A 21,456-nucleotide genomic window follows, 5' to 3' on the forward strand; every position below is an offset into this window, starting at 1 on the left:
ATACGATTACGTCATAAAATGACAGAGAGGAGCCACAAAAGCTGTCTGGTAGAAGATTATCCTTTATTATTACATAAGGTTATCGTATATATCAATCTGACAATACTTAATTACGTACGTTTAGTTATTGAATAATTCACATTTTGTGACAATAGCAATCATTCATGATATCCTATATTCCCCAGTAAAATGAAAGAAAAGATATGTAAGATATAATTATCGCCCAAGTAATTTGGTATAAGTAACAATGCACATTCATTGACAATGGACAGGTGGTGTTAAAAATCAGATTCGTTCCTTTTTTTTTTTCTTTTTTTTTTTATAATTTACTTTTTATTCAGTTTTTCCATCAAAAAAAGTACAATACATAACTTTCTCACACATACATACACACACACACGTACCAAGGCTTGTATAAACTCAATCAATTAAATTTACTGAATTTGTATAAATCAAAGATATTCAAAATTACCGTAATTAATCATTAATCACATACACACATTTATACACACACATACATATGTCCCACACAAACACATTAAATGCAGAGAAAACTAAATAGTTAAAATTTCTGTATTGTAAATACATTGCATCATTACACAATTACACATGTATCATTTCTTTACATGTATATATATATATATATTTATTAATTTTTTTGAGATATGGGAGAATTTCAGGGTTTTGTTGAAAGTGGATTGGATTTTCAGATATTCTAAAACTTTTCTCAGTAAAATCATATGTGGAACCCTATTTCTGACCTTGAAGTTATTCCTGCAGTAGTATTACTGGTAACCGAACCGTCGGCACCCAACCTAGAAATTCCTGTAAATTATATTACCAAGAAAAAAGAAGTACCCAAGGTGACACTCTGAAGGAAAAACTTGTTAGGAAATAAGGAAGATATTACGATTTATAATTTAGTCGCATACTAAAAATCATGTAATGGGTGAAAGCAGACAAAATCAATACGAATTCCCCTAGCGACTTCTCAAAATAAGTAAATCTTTCGAAAAAGAACGGGTATGGTAAGATGAATGACAAAAGTCTGATTTCTATCTGGGTAATCGAAACATAAAAAAACCGGAATGCTAAGGGGGCATTGAGTGCTCAGATGTTTTGCGTATTGGTAGGTATCCGAGTTAGGGACGAAGGGTCTATACGCATGTCCTAGAACAGTGATTTACGGTATGTGATGAATGTCACTAATCACGCGGAATGGCTACACATACGTTTGTCTTGTCATTGTGATGGCCTGTCTACCTGCTCGTCAGCTAATTACCAGGTAACTTTACCAAGGTTTGATTAGGCTAGGCTGCACCGGTGTTTACACAGGTAAACACCTGCTACCTTAATGAACGTCAGCATACAATGTACAATGGTCGACATCAACAGGATGACAAATTGTCATATCATTTATCGATATAACGATTTTTACGAAAGGAAACCACACTCAAAATCAAGGTTTAACAAATGATTTGTCGTTTGGTAAAATATCAATGTTCCTTCCTAGATTGTCCCATACGGCAATATAAAAGTGTATGTCGTATGTCGAAACGCCAAGATGTGTTATTGGAAATTCCATCAAACACTGGACAAGGGCAATGAAAGAGTTGTATTGAAGTTTAATGTATAAAGTAAAAATGTGATAATTAAGATCCATCGGAATCAGAACGAATGCCAATATGTCGGTGAGTTGTATGAGAATAAACGAGACGTTCCTAATTAGCTGTAAAACATGACAAGGAGAAGGACATGCTGTACTGTTCGTCAGAAGATATTCCATGACAGACAAAAACAATTTGACAAGTAACGTGTCAGACGGCGTAATGAAAAAAATAGTGATTCATATGGAAACAATAGGAATAGAAAAACATCGAAATGCATCATGGGTATTGATGAACACGTCCTTTACTGTGCAAGAGAGATCACAATGATTGCTACCAGGTTTGTATTTTATAAAAGCGTGTCGGTCCTAACATGTTATGGTTTTCCTGATCAATAACCTGAAAAATATTCCCTGACTTCCGCTACACGAGTACTGACGGGAAAGGAAACAAATAAACGAAAATCCAACCAGCACTATCGAGTAAGATGGTCTCAAACAAAACACAAAACATTAATTTTCAAACCGGAGTTTAACCTCAGGTAGCAGTTTCAGGGTTGGTTGATAGGCCTTTCTTCTTTCTTGGACTCGGTTTCTCCAATCTAGGTTTGCCCCTATGAGGTACGATGTTCGTGCTACACTTTCCTGGTTCCAGCTTTTCTCTTTCGGTTTACTCAACTGCATAACTTCTTTTCAAACAAACAGCTATCAAACAACTACCATATAACTATCACATAACTATCAAATAACGATCAAACAACTATCAAACATCTATCAAGCAACTATCATATTACTTTCAAACAGCTATCATACCATTGGGTGGTCGGGTGGCACAGTGGTAACACACCTGCCTTTCACCTATGCGGCCGGGGTTCGATTCCCCGATCGGACGTGAAAAGGTATGGGGTCACCTGCCCGGCCACTGGGTTTTCCCCGGGTACTCCGGTTTCCTCCCACAGTAAGACCCCTCGCGCGCTTCCATCCGGGCCAACAAGCGTGATTAATATAAGTTGATATAACTTGTTTCGCAAAATAAAGTTTATATATAAACAACTATCATATAACTATCAAACAACTATCATATAACTATCAAACTATTACAAACAACTACCAAACAACAACCGTACACAAGCGCTAGACGAATGGTATACAAAGCACCCAGCTGTGGCCAACATACATTTGTTTTAATTGAAATACATTTTGTGTTAGTGATTGTGCTGACAAAATAGCTCATTAATCTTATTTATGCCGTCAAGTGACTAACCATTCCATACCATTCCGTCCTCATCGAAGTGAGAAACAAAGTATAGCCTCGGCTTGTCCATTACGGTGCTTGAAGCCTCCAGCAGATCATTGATTGTCACTCATTTAATGGCGCGATTGTCCATATTAACACGAAATCTGGTAAGTCATGATTTGAGCATACACAGGAGTCAGCAGGACACCATAATTTTAATTTCAGTAAGGGAGGGGGGGGGGGGGGGGGGGGGGGGGGGGGGGGGGGGGGGCGTGTTAACCTTTGGTTTATCAAGATTTTTCAGATAATACAATTTTTGTGTTAATTGAATAGAAATAGCCCCGTGATTATTTGCAAATTGAAGAAAAACTGTCGTATGAAAACGCGGTCAAGATGTTTAGGTTACAATAATATACACCAAGGTCAAATGACAAAGAAATTTCATTCAAAGGTCATGGTCAAACTGTGCAACTTATGAACATTTTGTGATGACATCATGAAGCATAGCTGGTCGGAATTGAACAAAGATTAAATTGACCAAGGTCTAGATCACAGGGTCAAAGCCAATCTGTTCAGTGGTCAACATTTCATTATGACACTCTGAAGCAAAGTTGGTGGGAATACAACAATGAGTATATTAGTCAAAGGTCAAGGTCACTAGGTCAAAGGCTAATGTCATTTTTCTACTAATGAACATTTTGTTATGACATGAAGCAATGTCAGGTGGAATAAAGCAAATGGAACTGACCATAATGAGTCAGCTAGCTAAAGGTCAAGGTCATATTGTCAAATGAGAGGCTGTTAACTGTGAATGTTGGTCAAAATTTAGCAACCAAGCAACTGACCAAATGTCTAAATTACATAGTCAGATGTCAAGGTCACTGGATCAAAGTCAAGGTCAAATTTTGTATCTTTTTATTTATAAACATCTTGTTAAGATATTAGGAAGTAAAATATAAGTGTAGGTTAGAATTAAACAAGAAGTCAACGATCCAACTATCAAGGCCACTTGGTCAAATTTCAAGGATATTTGATTTCAAAAAGGAAAGATTAAAGTAGTTCTCCGATTATGACCCTGGTTCAAAGTTGTGGAGGAACTTATGGCTTAAATAAAACGAATCTTTCACGAAAGGGTTTTATAGCAATATTTTCATTTCCGTTAGCTCGGGATATATGGAGGTGAATGTGTAAAATTTACATTTTGCTCCCTTGCGATTGTTTTTGAAGTCCAAATGTCAAAGCAATTTTCAGCGACATGGGCTTCTCAATGGTTATGGGGATTCTTGTATATTGCACACGACGGGACCCTTGCTGACTTCCCAGTGGCTATGGGGTATGTATTGTCACACGACGGGTCCTTGCTTGCTTCCCATTGGTTATGGGGTATGTATTGCCTTACGACAGGACCTTTGCTGACTTCCCAGTGGCTATGGGGTATGTATTGCCACACGACGGGTCCTTGCTGGCTTCTCAATGATTATGGGGTATGTATTGCCACACAACGGGCCCTTGCTGGCTTCTCAATGGTTATGGGGTATGTATTGTCACACGACGGGTCCTTGCTTGCTTCCCAGTGGCTATGGGGTATGAATTGCCACACGACAGGACCCTTGCTGACTTCCCAGTGGCTATGGGGTATGTATTGCCACACGACGGGACCCTCGCTGGCTTCTCAATAGTTATGGGGGTTCATGTATATTGCCACACGACGGGACCTTTGCTGACTTCCCAGTGGCTATGGGGTATGAATTGCCACACGACAGGACCCTTGCTGACTTCCCAGTGGCTATGGGGTATGTATTGCCACACGACGGGTCCTTGCTTGCTTCTCAATGATTATGGGGTATGAATTGCCACACGACAGGACCTTTGCTGACTTCCCAGTGGCTATGGGGTATGAATTGCCACACGACGGGTCCTTGCTTGCTTCCCATTGGTTATGGGGTATGTATTGCCTTACGACAGGACCTTTGCTGACTTCCCAGTGGCTATGGGGTATGAATTGCCACACGACGGGTCCTTGCTTGCTTCCCAGTGGTTATGGGGTATGTATTGCCACACGACAGGCCCTTGCTGGCTTCTCAATGATTATGGGGTATGTATTGCCACGCGACTGGACCCTTGCCGATCTAGTCTTCTAGTTATATAAACAGTCTCATAATTAACTCATGATTCGTCAATACGGAATCCAGCACGTCCATATCCTAAATAAAACCTTTCAAAACACTCCCGTTCATGATTAATTAATTGTATATATCGGTAACATTAACATCTCTAGTGTAATTGTGACGATCGAGCTGCCTTTTATATTCGTGTTCTAATGTAAACGACACGATGTAGGTGTCATATTTATTCCCGTAATCAGTATGACATCATTCGATATATGTGTCACTGACTTTCCTGTACTTGGCCTGGAGTTACCTTGTAATATCTACAAACCACATTATACAATGTCTACTCTCTAACAGAACCTTTGAGAACATGTTGATTATTTTGTTGTTTTTAATATGCTACAATGTCCACAGTGTAAACACAGCTTGTCACAAAATGCATTAAATGACAGAATTATATCGAGCTATATTATAATTATAATTATTACAAAATATGAACACAGAAAAAAACTGTATAAGAAAGTTATATATCGAATATAGAGGAGGGTGTACGATAGAATTTCTTCGGGGTGCAAATATTTACTCGCTTTAAATTTGAAAGATAAAAAGAGAAATTCAAATTTTTGAAGGATGGTAAAAGTATGAAACCTTTGGTATTGTAAAAAATAACATACAACCTATTTTTGTAATGATCGGTCATAATTACCTTTTTTCAAAGATATTATACAATTATAGAATTTTGATAAGGTTGATATATGGTTATATCAACCTCAGAAAAAAATATCGACCGATGACGAAGGACAGAATACTTCAATTACAGGCCTAATATTAATTGGATTGATTTTATTATTTATTTTATTTTTATTTGTATTACGCTGAGAAGTTACCGGATTTCAAACATCACAGTTACTCTAGTAATTCTACAGTTCCCATCCTTATAACACCAAACAGACTAGATTAAGTGTAAACAGAATCAATGGATTTACGTTTTCTGTTTGATGCTGCCAGTGGGATTTTCTCGAATTAGATGAGAGATGATTTCCTAAGGGTGTCCCCATGTCTTACATCTGACGTGTTATTGTTCAAAACCTAATCAAGATTTCTACACGTATTTTGGAAGATAGATATATATTGTATTCCGACACATAACTAGGAAAATTTAAAACGTTATTTTTTGCACTTGAAACAGAATGTTCAATGCCTCAGATTTGTAGTAAATCGAGCACTTCGTCAGTAACAGTAGAATTATCACACCCGGCAAATTAAACGTATTCCACTCGGCGCAAATAGCGTCGAATTCAATAAGTATGATATCGTTACTCGTCTCTCTTGTTGTTCAAGTCAGGATCGACGTGACGGAGAATCAAATGAGTCACAACAAAGTTTGGTTTGTTTTTGTTTAACGTCCTATTAACAGCCAGGGTTATTTAAGGACGATTGATTAAGGACGTGCCAGGTTTTGGAGGTGGAGGAAAGCTGATGTACCCGGAGAAAAAACCACCGACCTACGGTCAGTACTGCCCCACGTAGGTTTCGAACTCGCAACCCAGAGGTGGAGGGCTAGTGTTAAAGTATCGGGACACCTTAACCACTCGACCACCGCGGCCCCTCAACAAAGTACACACATATATACCATCATAAGGGCATTATTTACATTTAATCACATGTATACCTATAGATAAGTATCGTTTTTATACCTCTGTGTGCTGTCATATCCAAAAAGACTCCAAATATAACATATATCTCAGAATTAAATTTATGGACTGACAGTGACTAAGTAACTTTAAGCGTGGAACCGTGTCAAAAAACAGGAAGTTACAAGATGGGTCTATAGAGAACCGGAAGTGACGAAATAAGTGTATAGCGAACAGGAAGCAACATGATGGGTCTATAGAAACCCAAAAGTAACGAGAAGAGTATATAGAGAACCGGAAGTAGCAAAACTGGTCAAAAGAGAACCAGAGGTAACGAAACAGTTGTATAGAGAACAGGAAGTAACAAGAATTGTCTATAGGGAACCGTAAGCAAAGAAATAGGTTATAGAGAACAGGAAGGTTACAAGAATGGTCTATAGGGAACCTAAAGTAACGGAATAGGCATATAGAGAACAGGAAGTAACAAGAATGGTCTATAGGGAACCTAAAGTAACGGAATAGGCATATAGAGAACAGGAAGTAACAAGAACGGTCTATAGGGAACCTAAAGTAACGGAATAGGCATATAGAGAACAGGAAGTAACAAGACGGGTCTATATAGACAGGAGGTAACGAGATGGGTTCTTTAAGAACCGGAAGTAGCAAAATGGCTGTATAGAGAACATGAAGTAACAAGATGGGTCTTAAGAGAACCTGATTAACGACGTAGGTCTATAGAGAACAGGAAGTAACGAAAAAGGTGACTAGAGAACAGGAAGCAACGAGATGGATCTGAAGAAATAGATTTGATGAAAAAGAGTCATTTTCATCATTTTTAAAATTCGTCTTATTTGTTTAAGGTGCTACACCTCCGACAAATAGTATTTTTTATCAATTAAAATCTCGAATAGCCTCGTATGTTTTTTTATTCAGCAATAAAAGTAACACACTTTACATTATTACCACCCTCGGAAAGTTTCATCTTCTTATTTATCTTAAATACTAAAAAAAAATTATTATTGTAATTATTTAATTAATTTAATTTAATTGTTATTATTTAAAACAGAAACTCAAACGAGTAGGAACCAAATTTTCGAAGCGAGAAAGGCCACATGTGTTAGCCTAACAGAAAGGAGCATAAACAAAATTGTGAAAAAGAACGAAAAAAGGAAAGGATTCAAATCGGAGACTGCAAAGACAGGTGGAATTATAAACGACAATGGAATCGGAACACATGCGGAAATATCACAGTTGAGGTTTTGTTTGAGAAGCAAGTGTGTAACGTACACACGTACGTAGTGTAGCGTTCGGTCTGTTACCATCTAATGGTTAAGCTTTCTTTTGTGATATGTATTGATTGCAGATTCTCTATTCATAGTTCACTAGCTTTGACTTACAAATGTATTGATAAATCACACTTGAATAAATCCTACGAAATGAGGCCGAAGGGGGTAACGCTAAGAAAGCGTTTCGGTTCGTCGGCTGCAGCATGCAGAGGGTCGTGATTGTGCATTAAAACCTCGGCATTCAAAATTTGAAGTTATGATAGGCAACAGGCAATATATAGTTGTCCCAGCTAAATCTAAAAAAAAAATAAGTCCACCATCTTTGGTTTTTTTTCTGTATGTAAATCTCTCCTAGAATGCACTGCGATCAAGGTCATGTGTATGCAAAGTAGATTATAATGTTGGTCAGTTCTTGGCTTCATTACGACAATTTTGACGTTATGAAATTGTTTTTGAATTTGTAGGTCTTAAATAGGCACATATATATATATAATTATTACAACATAAACACATGTTAACAAGCTTGTCCTCTGAGACAGAACTAATTATTTATTGAATTCTGTTTGGTCAATTATACAGGGGTAACTTGTATTTAGTAAGGACGGATTTACAGTTCCGGAATTACATACTAATACAATATCAGGGAGGTAATTACTGTTATAAGTCTTATACATAAATATATGACATCTCTGCTTTTAAATAAAGCTTTTGTATGGAACGCCAAATTAACATACAAATGTATATTCAATTAATTGAACCTATCTTCAATTATTTGAAGATAGGTTCAATTAATTGAAGATAGGTTCAATTTTATTGAAGATAGGTTTAATTGAAGATACATGTAGGTCCAGTTATTTGTACATTTCTTTAATTATTTAAAGATAGGTACAATTGAATTGAACCTATCTTTAATTAAATTGAACCTATCTCCAATAGAATTGAACATATCTCTAATTGAATTGAATTCATCTCTAATTTAATTGAACCTATTTCTAATTAAATTAAACCTATCTTCAATTCAATCGGACCTATCTTTTAATCAATCGCTCCTATTTTTAATTCAATGGAACCTATATTTAATTCATTGGCGCCAAAACGAGAATAACGATGTCTCCCCCTTGGAACTCTCCTTCAGGGAGATACGAAAGCCAGCTGCAGATGGAAAAAGTACCAGAAACAAGTATCTTGGTAGCGAAATTACCGGAAGAACAAGGGGGCGGTCCCTTTTCCCTATTTGTTCGTAATTTAAGATAGGTTCAATTCAATAAGAGAGAGTTTCAATTTAATTAGAGATAGGTACATTCAATTAGTGATAGGTACAATTCAATTAAAGATAGGTTCAAATCAATTGAAGATAGGTTCAATTAGTCTTATTTAAACCTATATTAAATAGAATTGTACCTATCTTCAACTGAATTGAACCTATCTTTAATTGAATTGTACCTTTCAGGTGTAAGATCACATTCGCTGCGGTCTAGTTCTCCAGCACACATATCTATGGATACTTTGAGTTGTATTCTACAACTACCAAATAGTCTTTCGTGCTCCATACTCGAAAAGATCCATACCAAGTGTTTGCCAGGGCCGTTCCGGTACTTCATGCGGCATAAGTGGTTCCTTTTGTTGCTTTTTCTTAAAGCGGTTACATGTTGCACATTTCGAAACCTGGTTTTCAATATCCGCTGACATACCTGGCCAATATATGGTGGACCGTGCTCCGTTTTATGCCTTTTTCGATACCGAGATAGGATTCGTGGATAACACTAAGCATTTCCTTTCTCATTTCTTTTGGAATGATGATTCGGTCACTGAAGAAGAATATGCCTTCTGCCTCAAGCAGTTCATCTAGTAGATTCCAGTATTGTCTGACTGATACTGGGATGTCCGATTTATGTTTTGGCCATCCATTTCGTACCATGCCAAGAACACTTTGTAACTCATCATCATCTAACGTTTCACTTTTCGGCTGCGCGGGAAAGCGTATCTGCAACATACATGTGCTTTCCTGGAACATACGTAATATCAATGTCGTATGATATTACAAAAGTATTTTTGGAGTTTAAGAAGCATCCTTTGCGGCCTTGGGGAGGCTTTTGACAAGGGTTTCTTTATTATCCACTCTAGTGGCTTGTGATCCGAGTGTACTTCAACCTTCTGACCGTAGACATACTGATGGAATTTATTGCAGCTGAAGATTATTGCTAAGAGCTCCTTCTCAATTTGAGCGTAATTTTCTTCAGCGAATGTGAAAGATCTCGATGCATAAGCTATAGTCTTGCCGTGTTGTAGTAGACACGCTCCCACGCTTGAACGGAATCTTTCCATGAGGGACTAAATGTCATTTATTGTTAAAATATTAACAATTTATTTCACTCTTTTCTGTCGGAGGTGTAGCATCTTTAATTGACCTCGCCACTGTTGATCGTGGCAGAGTACACGTTTCAAGAGAGATAACTCTCGGTAAACAATTGGTTTCGCGCAATTTTGTATTAAATCAAAGCGATTCAAAACATGTTATTACTATTAGAAAATGCTGAATGGCAGCCAAGCTTCCAATGACGACATAACTAACAGCAGTTGCAAGCAATTGTGATAAAAATCTGTTGTAGTGATTTCTGGCGGCCTTCGGCGATAGCCGAGGGCATATGTAGCTATACCCGGCAACGAAACTAGTATTTTGTGGCAACTTTCCCAGCAAAACTACAACATGTAGAATTTTGCGCATTAGACAAGTTATAACTTTTCGTGCGACTTTGTAATTACACATATGAGAATGAATTTTGTACTTCTAATCAAAATTAACTGATTGAAAAAAAACTTTGTATAAATGCTTGTCCCGCCAGCCTCTCCAGTTAAGCTAATCTAGTAAGGAGGAGGTAACATGTCCCGCCAGCCTCTCCCGTTACAGGTAATCTAGTAAGGATGGGGTAACATGTCCCGCCAGCCTTTCTCGTTACAGATAATCTAGTAAGGAGGAGGTAACATGTCCCGCCAGCCTCTCCCGTTACAGATAATCTAGTAAGGAGGAGGTAACATGTCCCGCCAGCCTCTCCCGTTATATATAATTTAGTAAGGAGGAGGTAACATGTCCCGCCAGCCTTTCCCGTTACAGATAATCTAGTAAGGAGGAGGTAACATGTCCCGCCAGCCTCTCCCGTTACAGATAATCTAGTAAGGAGGAGGTAACATGTCCCGCCAACCTCTCCCGTTACAGATAATCTAGTAAGGAGCGGGTAACATGTCCCGCCAGCCTCTCCCGTTATAGATAATCTAGTAAGGAGGGGGTAACATGTCCCGCCAGCCTCTCCCGTTACATCTAATCTAGTAAGGAGGGGGTAACATGTCCCGCCAGCCTCTCCCGTTATAGATAATCTAGTAAGGAGGAGGTAACATGTCCCGCCAGCCTCTTTCGTTACAGATAATCTAGTAAGGAGGAGGTAACATGTCCCGCCAGCCTCTCCCGTTATATATAATCTAGTAAGGAGGAGGTAACATGTCCCGCCAGCCTCTCCCGTTACAGATAATCTAGTAAGTAGGAGGTAACATGTCCCGCCAGCCTCTCCCGTTACAGATAATCTAGTAAGGAGGAGGTAACATGTCCCGCCAGCCTCTCCCGTTACTGATAATCTAGTAAGGAGGAGGTAACATGTCCCGCCAGCCTCTCTCGTTACAGTTAATTTAGTAAGGAGGAGGTAACATGTCCCGCCAGCCTCTCCCGTTACAGATAATCTAGTAAGGAGGAGGTAACATGTCCCGCCAGCCTCTCCCGTTACTGATAATCTAGTAAGGAGGAGGTAACATGTCCCGCCAGCCTCTCCCGTTACAGATAATCTAGTAAGGAGGAGGTAACCTGTCCTGCCAGCCTCTCCCGTAACATATAATCTAGTAAGGAGGAGGTAACATGTCCCGCCAGCCTCTCTCGTTACAGTTAATTTAGTAAGGAGGAGGTAACATGTCCCGCCAGCCTCTCCCGTTATATATAATCTAGTAAGGAGGAGGTAACATGTCCCGCCAGCCTCTCCCGTTACAGATAATCTAGTAAGGAGGAGGTAACATGTCCCGCCAGCCTCTCCCGTTACAGATAATCTAGTAAAGAGGAGGTAACATGTCCCGTCAGCCTCTCCCGTTACAGATAATCTAGTAAGGAGGAGGTAACATGTCCCGCCAGCCTCTCCCGTTACATATAATCTAGTAAGGAGGAGGTAACATGTCCCGCCAGCCTCTCTCGTTACAGTTAATCTAGTAAGGAGGAGGTAACATGTCCCGCCAGCCTCTCCCGTTATATATAATCTAGTAAGGAGGAGGTAACATGTCCCGCCAGCCTCTCCCGTTACAGTTAATCTAGTAAGGATGGGGTAACATGTCCCGCCAGCCTCTCCTGTTACAGTTAATCTAGTAAGGAGGAGGTAACATGTCCCGCCAGCCTCTCCTGTTACAGATAATCTAGTAAGGAGGAGGTAACATGTCCCGCCAGCCTCTCTCGTTATAGATAATCTAGTAAGGAGGAGGTAACATGTCCCACCAGCCTCTCCCGTTATAGATAATCTAGTAAGGAGGAGGTAACATGTCCCCCAGCCTCTCTCGTTATAGATAATCTAGTAAGGAGGAGGTAACATGTCCCGCCAGCCTCTCCCGTTACAGATAATCTAGTAAGGAGGAGGTAACATGTCCCACCAGCCTCTTCCGTTACATATAATCTAGTAAGGTTGGGGTAACATGTCCCGCCAGCCTCTCCCGTTACATATAATCTAGTAAGGAGGAGGTAACATGTCCCACCAGCCTCTCTTGTTACAGATAATCTAGTAAGGAGGAGGTAACATGTCCCGCCGGCCTCTCCCGTTACAGTTAATCTATAAAGGAGGAGGTAACATGTCCAGCCAGCCTCTCCCGTTACAGCTCGTATCATTTAAGTATTATTTTGCACAGCGTATTTCGTAGCTACATATACCTGTGTCTGTATATATCTATGACCGATGAATTCAAACTATCAAATAATACCACAGATGTTTTCATGATAACGCCATTTAGTATCACTATAAAAGCGTACACCAGCAGCTGCCGACTTATCACGGAGGGGTTACACATTACACTTAATTATTTTACACATGTATCGCTAGATCAAGATCAAGATGTTTACATACCGGGTATTAACCGTCTATATGCTGAGTTGTGACATCATAGCAAAGGAAATTGAAGTAGACTACAGATAGCCTGTCGTTATGTTCAATTAGTGCATATACATACATGTACCTACAAAATTTCGTGTTTGTAAAACAAATTAAAAATGTTATTAAGAAAAAGTACAAATTAAAGTTAGTAGAAAATGGATTAAAGTTAAATGGTTTATTTCCGCTGAGAACCTCGTGGCCAGGCGCGTAGCCAGGCGTACGCCAGTACGCCCGGGCTTCCACATCATTTTGTCAAGATAACTTTTTTTTTTCATTTGGTGATTTTCAAACAAATACTTTGTTTTAATAATATGATATGAAAATGATGAAATTCCTGTGGATGGTTTCCCATCAAACCCTACATTAACCTGCAATTAATGTAGGCCTATTCATCGGCGTCTAGATTGTTTGACACTGTATCCGAACGTCTCCAGGTTTCTAGAGATTCTACATGTATATGTCTGTTACGTCTTCAGCATCATGCGTCGGCTGAAGACATACGAGGACTGATTGATATGTTGTGAGCCTCATATTGAAGGAGGCACTCAAGGATGTTCTTTTTAAGTCCCACTATTCTCTGACTATATAGGGCCGTGTACTCAAGGACTGGTCTCATTTGGTTAGTTTATATCGACGAGGTAGCACTCTAAAGTAAACAAGACAAGCGGCTTTTGCAAAATGGACAAAATCGGTGAAAGAGCAGTGATCCAATATTTGCATAAAAATGGTTTAACACATAAGGGTATCGAAAATGACTTGCAAGCAACACTAGGGAAAGATGCCCCTTCATATGCTTCAGTGAAAAGGTGGGTGGTGGAATTTAAGCGCGGCCGACAGAGTCTTGAGGATGACCCCGTCCTGGATGGTCTGTCAATGTTCCACCCCAGAAATGGTCAATACAGTTCATGATATTGTTATGACTGACAGACGAGTCACAGAAAGATATATAGCCAGTATAATTGGCATTTCACAGAGAGCAGTACATTCCATTCTGACCGAGGATCTTGCAATGAGTAGGCTTTCTGTCCGAAGGGTACCAATACTTCTGACAGTTGATCAGAAGCACACCAGACGCATATCATCGCGTGCTGATGTTAACTTTTTTGAGGAAGATCATGCCCACTTTCTTCAGAGATTTGTCACTATGGATGACACATGGGTCCATCATTTTACTCCAGAGGCCAAACAACAATAGAAACAATGGAAGCATCCTGGCTCTCCCCCGCCAAAGAAGGCAATGGATGTTCCATCAGCTGGGAAGGTTATGGCCTCGGTTTTCTGGGATGCGAATGGTATTCTGCTTATATAGTATCATCTCCAAAAGGGACAAACAATCAAGGGCACATATAATGCTTCACTTCTGAAGCAGTTACGGGAAAATATTAAATTTAAACGGCGCGGAAAGCTCACTAAAGGTGTGTTATTCCATCGGGACAATGCTCCTGTTCACAAGTCTGTTATTGCCATGGCTGCCATTGGTGATTGTGGCTTTAAATTGATTGAGCATCCGCCTTATTCACCTGATCTCGCTTCATCCGACTTTCATCTATTTCTAAAACTGAAAACAGCTATTTTAGGCACCCACTTTCAGTCCGATTATGGCGTCATGCATGCAGTGGATGGTTCTTTCTGAACAGCCAAGAAAGGCATTTCTACAAAAGTGGCATTGGGACCCTTTAACACCGCTGGCAAAAGTGTATAGATACTGAAGGGATTTTGTTGAAAGATAATACAATATGAGGCTCACATCATATCAATCGGCCCTCGCACCTGAGATCAACCACGGACGGAGAACGAATGCCTCTCTGAATTTGTTGCATGTGTGTTGCGATTTTGTAGATATAGACACAGTGGTGACCATATTTTTTTTATTATTTATAAAAGCTATTAATCCATCGTATATTAAAACCCACACCTTAGTTTCCATATATATGTATATGACATTTGTATCATTTATCACCTGAATATGTACACGATATATATTTTCAATCAACATCATTACATAATTTACAATGTATTACAGATTATAAGTCATGACTTTCACGGTATATGTTTCGTGCTAATATGTTTCTCGTAAAATATGCTAATCAGCGCTGTCTATCTAGAAATACCAAAAAAAACTCCCCTTACGATGGGGCATTCTGTAGGAAGCCCTACGTCCTTCCGTCGGACCTTTTGTCCGACCGGGCTTCCACTGTCATTTAGGTCTGGCTACGCGCCTGGTGGCCTTTTGCATCTAGTTTGATAATACTCTGCGTACCAGACCGAATTTTTTCACTCTGCCACCTTATTTGAAATATATTTCATTGGTAACTTTGGATTATTTTTAAACAGAGTCTCGGATGTTTTTAACCGTTTCAGCAGTCTTCAATAACCACAACACATGATACAGTGGGGTTATCGTTGGACTGTAACTACATGACGTCATTATAGAGACTCGACGCTCGACAGGAACTGCTGTGTGTTTTATATGAAATAGTGACTAATTGCCAAACTTCATACGTATTGTACCAAAACTTGATTGTTATCGCACAAATAACCCCTTTTCATCATAAACAGACATATTCCGACAATACAATATATTATGACATTCAGACTTCTTAGACCTCAAGTTTTCTGACGGTGGAGTTGAATGTCTTGTTAAGCATAGCAATCTGGTATTGCCGCTTGCATCTCTTCAGAAAAGGTGATTACTCTGAGATATAAAGTTCCTTGGTACAATGAGCAACTTCGTGGTGATAAACAGATACGAAGAAAGGCGGAGAAACAATGGCAAAAGACATCCATTGGTAGATATATAGAGAGCAATGTCGGCTAGCCACTTCACTTATCATTTAATGAAAGAAGGGCTGTTATTCTAGTAAAATTAAAGAATGTGGTTCGGATCAAGTACACAGCTTTTTAGACTCAAAAGAAAACATAGTGGGTCATAATGGTGAAATATCTTACCGAACTGTTTTTCTGATAAAGTCCTGCCCACCGATTTCAGCGATTTCTTCCATGATAGAATCCACATAATCAGACAAAAGATTTATGATGTGAATTCAACTATTGACACCAATATTTCTGCCATGGCTGCCGACATCCAATTCGACGGCGAAACTTTGACGCAGTCCACACCAAAGATGAGCTGCGCAGGGTAATTACAAACTCGCAATCTAAATCCTGTGAAAAAAATCCGCTTCCCACAGTTTTACTGAAGCAGATTCTTGAAGCACTACTCCCCCTGATAACCTCATTCATAAACAAATCATTGGCTGAGACCAGGGTTCCATTGTGTTTCAAGAAGGCTCATGTTAGACCACTGTAGAAGAAGCCTGGAATGGCAAGGAGAAACTAAAGAACTACCGTTCAGTGTTAAATATTCTATCCTGTCCAAGGCCTCGGAGAAGATTGTGGCCAAGCGTTAAGTCTTCATGACTAATTGCAACCAGACTACCGCACGAGACATTCCACTAAGATGACCCTACTTTGTGTCTACAATGATATAGCTGCCGCCTCTGGATAACAGGTGTATACTATAACTTATAATGCTTCTTCTGTCCACTGCATTTGACATCATTGACCATGGCATACTTTTCAAACGTTTGGAGTACTATTATTGGATGACTGGTGATGTAATATGTTGGATTCGATCCTACTTGAGGGAACGACGACAGTACGTGGCCATTGGATCAACTATTTCGGACGACTGCATCTTAGACTTCGGGGTTCCTCATGGGTCCGTACTGTGACCAAGAGAATATTGTCTTTATTTCAAACCAATCGGGGGAATTTATCGTCGACGTCGTCATCATCACAGTCTTCAGTACCATTGGTATGTAGACGACACGTAAATCTACATGGTTGTCAGACCACAAGACACTGGGATACAACAGCGAGTCTAGAAGCCTGTCTAAATGACATCAGTACTTGGATGAACTCCGATATGCTCAAGCTAAATCAGGAATGAGAGACCTAGTAGTCTTTTCACAAAGTGTCAGCACTTGCGGTCTCCAGCTAAAGGTTAATTGGTGGGAAAGCTTCAGATTAGTCAAAAGAACTTGCCACTCTCTACCAGCTGTCACGATCTCTGGAATTGAATGTTAGGCGTTCCAAACTGCTATACTGGGAATTATGTTAACCGGTGCTTAGAAAGCTAGCGGCCACTTTGTGGAACAGCTTTATCACCTGTTGCAAAGAAGTCGAAAACCCTGGACAAATTCAAGACGAAAACTCACTTTGCTTATGTGTGCCTTTTAAGAGTCTCCTCCAGAGATCAGTGTACACATTATTATCCAACTGCTCGGGTCGACATGTTAACATAATGTTCTGTACATTTTGTAACACTCGAAATAAAATGTATTATACTATGTATTATTTTATGACTATACTATTTACTCAACGCTGATTGGTCTAAACAGTCTGCACAAGTCAAAATTAGATGCGATTTTAACCTGCAATGACGAAAATTAGCACGAGAGGTTAATATTGAAATCCAAAACCCCTCCGTGACCCTCGCAGGTTAATAACTGAATCCAAAACACCCGCTGTAAAATATTGACCAATCAGACGTCAGTAAAAATTAACTCCGTACGGTAAATATTGCAGGCGACTCGGTCGCTTAGGTCATGATATGCGTAAACAAAACTGACAAATCGCGTTTTTGAAATGTTTCCGAGGAGGAAGTAGCAAGATTCTTGAACTTAATGGATGCAAAACATACAAGGAGAGCCACGGAAACGGCAATCACTGTCCTGTTATTCTACATGGAGGAGAAGGACATTGAAACCGTCTTCCTCTAAATGAATGTTGACGAACAACTTTTGCTTTAAAACAAGTAAAATGTCATATAATAAAACAGTTATCAACCTTTTTCATGTTACTACTTTGCATTTATGGCCCTGGATGTAGGGTAATATGAAGATTTGTTTACCCGAGGTATCATATTCCCTGAGGGCTTGCCCGAGGGAAATATGAGAGCTGAGGGTAAACAAACCTTCATATTACCCTGCATCCACTGCCATAAATTGTTTATTATACCGAAACAGAATTAGTAATAATGATACTCAAAAATAAACTGAAGATATGAAATATCATTTTTTTTTTGTGATCCCGCGGTCGCTCAATTGATACGATTCCAAGTGAAGGTGTTATTGACAATTTCTTTTAGAAACTCTTGGTAACAGTTTGCGTGTACATTTGTTGATATTTTCGTGTTCTGAGCAATCTTGTTTTGCAGAATTGTATCTATTTCTGCTTCTTCCACTGCACAAAAACGTTGGCGTTTCTGTTCGTCTGCCATTTGTATATAAGTGGAAGGGAGACAACTCCTCGCAACAGAATGTTGGGGTCGTCAATGGGAGTACGCGGTCCAGGGAGATATGATATTTATCTCACTGGCTCACGCCCCTCAGGGAGATATGATGTTTTCTTTCCCTTCCACGTGATGCGTTTTGGCTAATCACAGGCACTGTTATAAACATGAGGTATAATAATGCGATTTACCAACCTTCGAAAGAGAGCACTTTCTCATTAAATCATCGTATTTACCTGAAAAATGGTTAATAATTGTATAATGTGCATCACATTAGAGTATTTCTTTTAAATAGAGCGCTATACACATCATTTATTATGTCCTGGTAGGTGCAGTGTCACTGCTGAGCACCTACCCATTTTGTATGCAGTTCAACGAGCGGCACAGCAATGTATACACCAGAAGATGTAAACCATGTGCATCGCAAGCTGTTCGATAAAAATATGTTTAATCACGATAAATACTAGGGATACAGCACTAAGAAATGACCACAGCAAAATATCGTCACGGTACATACTACATTTCTGTGTATTTTATAAATAAAGGATGTGATCTATATACATGTAATCAAACGTACGAAACACATTTGAACTGTCACACTAAAATTATAAATGATTATACATTATTTTGTAAGAAAGCGCATTCATTCGCATAGCAAAATCATAATTTAGGTGACTTAAGGGGCAATACTAGGTGACAATCAGAACATTCACACAGATAATGAATTCCTTAATCACATTCCTATGAAAAAATCACTTGTGTCCCACATAACCAAAATGTCTTGATTGTTTACATCCCACACTCCCGAAAGGTACCGATTGAGTGTTTCAGACATTCGTATTGCACACAAATATTCCATATTAAGCACTATTTATATTAATCATAGACTCATAATCATCTAAACCAGTCACTTCCGGTTTTGCCACATGCTCCTTACGACACGTGTCATAAATACTTGAGTCTCCAGTGCTTTGACCATTAATACTAGACATAGTATCGTATTCCGTACATTCAGCCGTTCTGTTATTCTCGAGAGCATTCGAACGGAGGAAGCTATCATATGTGTCGTCACCAAAGTTTGGTTCACATGTGTGATCGCATAAGTCATCAGTTTGATTGTCTGTTTTCTTCTCATGGAGGCTATTGTAAATGTCGTCTGGAGGTGATTCAGAAGAGTTCACTTGCTTATTCTCTATTGTACCGATGTTTGATGAAACAGACAGTGATTCAGTTTGAGCTGGAGGTCTGTTGGGTTCCGTTTCTATAAAGCTTGTCTCATAAGACAAAACATTTCCCATCTTAAATCCGTAGTTATGTTCTGGTTTTGCTGCACCATAGCTCATATGTTTCATTAATTTGGATGTTCGCATTTTCCTTGTCGACTCTCGATTCTTGCGCCATAATATCACAGAGACTACTAAGATGATGACAAATCCGAGGGCAACAAAAGCCAACGGCCATAGCACTGGTTTTGTTGTACGTAGCACAGTCCCCGGGCCCCGTGATGCCGGTAGATATGTTTATCGGTCTGTAGGTACAAATTACTAGGATCAATCACAGCGCGTCGTATTTTCAAATGTGAGTGTATTGGATGGTGTCGTGAATATCCCTACCCACGCCTCTGTGACGTCATCGATCGGACGATTAAATCTTATATTATTGAAGTCCAAGTCACCTATGACGTCACTATGTATACGTCACTTACCGGAGTAGAACGCTTCGTTCCATGACATAGGTGTCGTTATTTTTGTCAATTCTAACACGACACTGGAACTTATTCTTATGAGAAAGATAGCTAACACAAGTTTCAGAACACTTCCGGTCATAAAGGTAGCCATTACTGTCATCACAAACAGTTCTAGCAGTGTTTTTACCAGACTAAGTATGGCACGTACAACTATACAGTACACTAATATAACGAGACGTGGAGAGTGCCGTTAGATTTCTCGTGACGAAAATGGCCTGCTGAAAATATGCACTCGTGTATGCATATCCGTTCCCAGAAAAGTTCATTTGGAACATTATCTTTCTGTTTCCAGTTCAATTTAGTTTTTTTTTTTAAACCAATGTGTGGGCGTTACCATACAAGAGAATTTCCCATCGTCATGGACACGGTTTTACATCTCTACATTTTTTAAAGAAATTCCCGATGTCTCCAGAGTGTGGCTACATTATCAAACACGTGGGGGAAATATCTGTAACTTCCTGCTAAATGTTCCAAACATTCTACTGATTTCGTACACATACATATTCTAATCCGCTCACAAACAACAATCTTAATGGCATAGCTTTGTGTCACCGTTGGTCTCTTTCTGGTCCAAGTTGACCAACGGAAGTGATGCATTATGTTTCCGTCCTGTCCGGAGTGTCCAGTTTCCGATGAATAACTAGTAAACCTACATTAGATATGTGCATTCTACTTAACTTGTATTACGTATTTGTCGATTTATAACCACACTGAAGTAAGTATAACCCCAAGATATGTTTATTCAAGTTAGTGATGCAAATTTTAATTATCGGAAACATCAGTAGATTATATTTAATTAAAACACAACTAGTAGAATTATATGAACGCAAAAACAAGGTATCTGATTGCTGGGGAAATCGCCCAGTATAGTATACAGCGTGAATACAAAAGTAATTTTGCATCGGCAAAAATCGAAACAAAATCATTTTTGCATATGCAAAATTCATAATGCTTCAACCAATGAAAACAACTTTTACAAATAGGGACTAGTTTATTCAGCGATTCCAAGGAAATCTATATTTCAAAGGGAAGTGAATCGTGTTCTTGAAAAAGTGGCAGCCGGTCGCGACCGGTTTCGTCGACAGCGTGACCATATTGTCCAGACTTCTGTGAGGTTTGCCCGCATAAACGAAGAGGCCTCTGATACATGTACGAACCCGGTAAAGGAACGCACGGATATTTTAGACTTGGTTACCATCCAGTAAGCTTACTGCATCTTAGACTTAACATGCTCTCAGGGGAGAGTAATTTTAGCAACGTTGGCGACGTTGACGTCATCCATTTGCGTTTTTTCCCGCTGAAACTTTGATCGTGAAGCAATACTTACAAAGTTGTAAGGTTATTTTTGATTGGCTAATAGATTGAACGGAA

This window comes from Pecten maximus, chromosome 19 (assembly GCF_902652985.1).
Source record: "Pecten maximus chromosome 19, xPecMax1.1, whole genome shotgun sequence".
Lineage (NCBI taxonomy): Eukaryota > Metazoa > Mollusca > Bivalvia > Pectinida > Pectinidae > Pecten > Pecten maximus.